Source organism: Eptatretus burgeri, chromosome 17 (assembly GCF_056783735.1).
Source record: "Eptatretus burgeri isolate ZD-2024b chromosome 17, Ebu_testis_v1, whole genome shotgun sequence".
NCBI lineage: Eukaryota > Metazoa > Chordata > Myxini > Myxiniformes > Myxinidae > Eptatretus > Eptatretus burgeri.
In genome coordinates, this window is record NC_140977.1 from 38,130,548 (window position 1) to 38,136,357 (window position 5,810).

Consider the following 5,810-nt stretch of genomic DNA (forward strand, 5'->3'; position numbering starts at 1 on the left):
AGAGTTTGTAAAGTAATCCACAGGAGAGAGTTTGTAAAGTAATCCACATGATGCAACCAAGAGAGAGAGAGAGAGAGAGAAAGAGAGAGAGAGAGAGAGAGAGAGAGAGAGAGAGAGAGAGAGAGAGAGAGAGAGAGAGAGAGAGAGAGAGAGAGAGAGAGAGAGAGAGAGAGAGAGAGAGAGAGAGAGAGAGAGAGAGAGAGAGAGAGAGAGAGAGAGAGAGAGAGAGAGAGAGATAAAAAGATGACGTCAATGGAGAAGTGGTGTTTGAGCAATAACTCTTGGTTGAATTGAAATCCTTATCTGAAAAATCTGAAACTTCATATATCTGATCTATGATATGATGTGAGTGAAGAATTAAATTTATGAAGTTCATAACCCATGCCAAGAAACTATGTGACATAAGAGGGTGCATGGATGGTACGGGTACATGGGCCATAATAGCAGTGGGCCACAATAGTAGCATGTTCAGTTGACGATCGTATTTTTGTTCAGAATGAACACGCGAGGCGAGATTTTGTGTTCTACAATTGCCGTTCAAGTTGTTGTTGCATTGTATGGTGTACCTACTGTCGCATCCCCTGCAGATTACTCTGATTTTAGCGTAAAAAAAGGATGTGTTCGCACCGGCTTCACATCGTCATGCTCATGTCCATGGATTCATGTGTCCTTGTACACCGTGCTCATGTCCTTGTACATACACTTCATCGATTTATTTTATTTTTCTCTGTTTCGTACTCAAAAGCACTTCTGTGCTCTCATACTTTCCATCACGAGGACTTTGCGACTGATATTGAGAATACGGTAGTGCATGTTACTCAAAGGTGTTTCAAACTGCCTTTTCTTTTATAGTGAGACATTGTTTTAGATAGGCAGATTATTATCATTGAACACTCGATTAAAGTCACTTGAGTGTCACTTGAAGCCGGCAGGCATGTCACATGAAATAACTTGTGCATTAAAGGGAGGAGTGGAGGTTTGCAAAGAGGTTGGATGGGGACAGTGGGAAGAAGGCAATGTGGCAGTTGGGAGGAGCAATAACGTTGCAAGTCCTATATCATACTCTACAAATCGACTTAATTGCTGGGAATGTTGTCTTTGCTGGGATCAAGTATGAGCAAATCAACGAGTAAATCAAAAAGAAAATTGGATAACGATAAAACTTCAGAGTCATTGAGTATTTTATGCCTGGTGTTGGCTTAATGGTTAGGGTGGTGGACTTGGGATCTGAGGGTCCCGAGTTCAAACCCCATTAATACCAGGTGGGGTTAACTCGATCTGTCATTCTTCTGAGGTTGGCAAAATGAGTGCCAGCTTGCTGGTATCCTGTGTCAGAGTGGCGACCACGTCCAGGATTGTGCCCAATAGCCAAAGAGACTGCTTAAGCAGCACCAACGCTCTGCACAGAGTATGATCCCACCCCCCCCAAAAAAAAAATTGAGTATTTTGCTGAATCGAAAGAATCTGTAACTGATGAAATGCCTCGTGAATTGGAAAAAAACAAAACAGAAGAGCAAAAGTGAATATCTCAAGAAAAAGAAGATCGATCGATCGCTTGCAATCCATCGACGGACGCCTTTTCTTGCAGACCATGTTTGATTGTCTTCTCAAGTCCAATCTTTTCAAAAGAGGTCAATTCCAACTTGAATTCCTCTTCCAGAAGGATAGCAGGCTTGAGGATGGTTTTGCTAAGCACCGGAACACAACTTTGGAGTCGGATCCCATGCAATCAGAAAACAACAACGCTGAACCATCGATCCTAAGGTGAGTACGCCACCTCTGAGCTATCCTTTCAGTCGAAACGTTGAAAAAGTGTTAAAGAATGTCAAAGCCAAAACAAGGGATTTAAACAAAAGTTTGTAAACTCTTCAAATCACATTTGCTAAATAGAGTTAGTTCCAGTTACTTAATACTGCGTAGGTTACCAACCGGTCTTTCAGTGTTCAGTTGGTGGTAAACATGAAATTAAATAATCCTTTTGTAAGTTGACCTTGGTGTCATCAACGTACCCCCAATTAAAACCTATTTAAACTCGATATGTTTTCGCAAAGACACAGAATTTATACCATATTATTTTAGAATAACATACGGTAGTATTCTTGTCTGGATCGTACATAGACAATAATGAAAGCGCAGAAAACAAATAAATAAATAAACAGGTTAATTCCACAGAAAACAAACAGCCCATTGATTGTTTATAACTTACTTACATCTGTGGCTTTATTTATATAACCCCTACCCCCTGCTATTATTTAAATAAATTTGGAAGGGGGCTGGGAGTTAAAAAACAAAAACAAAAAAAAAAGCAAAATTGTTCCCCAAACAAAAATATTATCGTTTATGAAAAAACAATCATCATCATCAATCTACCATATTCTTCATAGAGCGTCTGTGATGCCCTTCGAGAAGAGTCGACTGAACAAATTACAAATTCTTGCAGGTAGCAAGCGGTTTGATCGTTTTGGAGATTCCAAGACACCAGGTTACACCACTCGCTATCATTGAGTGTGGTGGCTTTCTAGACAGCAGCTTCTGCACTACAAATAAATTGAGCGGTCTTCTTCGCATTTGAATGGTGGCCGGCATGCACACATTGATATGTTGTATCACCAGGCTGATAATATGTAAATGTTTCGAGATAGCTCAAAAAACGAGTGCGTAGACCACCATGGTAACCTGCCAGTCCAAGAGGAGAACAGAATATGGTAAACCAAAGGGTACTTGCAGATAACATTGGGCTGCATTTGAAATATTTTTTTCAGAGGTCTAGGTTTTCTCAACGGTTCTTGTGTTTTTTTGCATGCTGAATTCAGAAATGTATCTAATTTCGCTCAATCAGGTCTAGTTTTTATCTATCTCAATTCTATCTCATGTATCTCAATTTTAAGGGATTTTCTATCTCAATTTTAAGGGAAAAAATAATCAAAATATGTTTTTTTTAATTTGCATTTTTTAAAATTCAAAATCAGACTTGCATTGACAGAAAATGTACAAACTATTTATATATATATATATATATATATATATATGACACACAAGTACACTTAATGCGGAAGAAAGTGCCTTCTCAATTACTTTCATTTCATTTTCAGAAAAATATAGATAAATCGTTGTTTCTGGCAACACCCAACTTCAGTCGCTCTCGCAGTCACTGTTTTCCTTCGTCTTTTTAATGTTGAATTTCACATTAATGGTACTTGTGCGTCATTTTATATATAGTTTGTACATTTTCTGTCAATGAAAGTCTGATTTTGAATTTTAAAAATGCTAATTAAAAAAACAAATATTTTGATTATTTTTTTTCCTTAAAATTGAGATCATAAAAACTTGACCTGATTGAGTGAAATGAGATACATTTCTGCATTCAGCATGCAAAAAACATATAGGAACCGTTGAGAAAACCTAGACCTCTGAAATGACGCAGACCAGTGATACAATTTATTCTTGTAAATGATACACTGTGTAGATTTTTTTTTCCACAAGCGACAGCATTTAAAATCTATAGTCATGATTTTAAAACAAAATGTACTTCCCCACCAACTTTGCGGTTCAAAAGAAGAACTTTCATTATTAGTCGTTCCCTTTAGATAGCGACATCCATCCATTAGGGCCATACTCTGTGCAGAGCGTTGGTGCCACCGAAGCAGTCTCCTTGGCTATTGGGAACAATCCTGGACGGGTCGCCACTCCAACACAGTATACCAGCATGCTGGCACTCATTTTTCCGACCTCGGAAGGATGACAGGCAGTCAACCCCACCTGGTGTTAATTCAACAGCTGAGCGGGATTTGAACTCAGGACCCTAGGATCCCAAGCCCACTACCCTAACCATTAAGCCAACACCAGGCATAGATAGCGACAGTTTGGTTGTTTTGTTTTTTTTCAACCGATTACATTACAATGTATTGCAAAATATAACAAGACCATTGTGTGTGAGTGCGCGAGAGAATGCGTGAGTACGTCTTTCAAGGAAATTACAAGGAATTTTTTATTTGAGGATGCCATTCGGCCCATCATGCCTGTATCATTTAATCAATTACCTTAGAAGCATGTGGTTTTGAAGAACCGCAACAATATCTATATATATATATATATATATATGTATATATATATATATATATATATATATATATATATATATATATATATATATATGTATATATATATATTTGTTTATTTATTACAATGATATATAAGGAATTAAGGCGCATGAGGAGGCCATTCGGCCCATCATGCCTGCACCACACCAATACCACATTTAATAAATCCGTCAATACCCCTTCCCTTCATGTGCAGCCTTTTGGCCGCTACACTGGTACTCATTTCACCAACCTCGGAAGGATGACAAGCTGAATCAACCCCCTGGTGTTAATTCAGTGGAACACAGGGCTTAAACTCAGGACCCTAGGATCCCAAGCCACCACCCTAACCGAGAAGCTAGGATCCTAAGCCACCACCCTAACTGCTAAGCCAACACCAGGTTCCGTAACTGAAGAAGGTGTTTTCACATGAAACCTGCGAACTACCTCGTCAGTTTGTTTATCCATCGGAAGCTACTATTTAGACAGCAGCCACACAGTAAGATATCCAGTGTTGTAATGGTCAAGAAGACCATACCACTCGCTGAAATTGTTCAGGGTGTCGTCCAGGCAGGAATTTCTGACTTGTTCAGGGTGTCAGCGATGACCCGCACGACTGTTCATGAATGTGCATCCGAGGTCCAGCGTATAAGTTGATACCTCGCCTTGCATGTGATACATCAGGTCGACATGGTTGGGAATTTATAGCTGGGAAAGTAAGTTTACAGCTTGGTTAGGGAATTCGAAATCAGCTTCGACAGCTCAGAAGCGAGTGCGCACACCTTTAAAGCTGCGCTATGAGCACCTGCATTCATTGCAATACAAATCACTTATGAGTGCTGTTCAGATTGTTCTGCGGATAATGGGACATAATATTCCAGGGAAGGATAACGCATAATGATATATAATGATATCGAACAAATAAATAAACAAACAAGGTGTGTGTCTGTATATACTTTAAAAAATATTGATCTCCTTACTTACTTAAATATTGAAAAGGAATTTTAAATAAGTTGGATAAATCTGAAAAATCTCATTCAACAACATTTCTAGCAGCCTGTATATCATTACTGCATATCATGAAAGAGAAAAACTCATGAAAACATAATTATGCCATACCAAATTGGACGGAACGAATTTATTTCCGAAGGTAATGACGTTGTTCGTTCGGGAGAGGCCGATCGCTGGATTTCGAGGGTTAAATAGATTTTTGAGGACACGTCCACATTTCACAGTACCGCCTTAAAAAAAACAAAAAAAACAATGACGTCAAGGACGCCCTTGATCGTCCTCCAAAAAGTTGACGTTTAAAATTTCTCTTTGTTCTACCAGTATTCAAATAACTGACCAAATACGGCACGGGAGTCTCAGCAGGAACTCAAATAGACAACTATGGAGTCATCAGGAGGCTCAAACCCATCAAGGCACAGCCAAGTGAACCTTACAAAAAAGTATTTACAAGACATCACTCGTCCGCAGACAAAGACAAATAAAGATGGGGGATGGAGAAAACACACACACACACACACACACACACACACACACACACACACACACACACACACACACACACACACACACACACACACACACACACACACACACACACACACACACACACACACACACACACACACACACACACACACACACACACACACACACACACACACACACACACACACACACACACACACACACACACACACACACACACACACACGTCTGAGC

The 5,810-nt window shown here is 39.4% G+C and overlaps 1 protein-coding gene across 1 annotated transcript in view; it reads right to left on the reverse strand.

Annotated features, from left to right (window-relative positions):
• The window catches only part of LOC147009799 (N-acetylneuraminate-9-phosphate synthase-like), a 40,697-nt gene extending 35,359 nt beyond the window's left edge, over window positions 1–5,338 (reverse strand). The window contains exon 1 of the mRNA XM_085861522.1: window positions 5,199–5,338. The gene's annotated coding sequence lies outside the window, so the exon portion shown is untranslated. The remainder of the gene's footprint in view (window positions 1–5,198) is intronic.
• Between the last annotated feature and the right edge of the window lie 472 nt (window positions 5,339–5,810).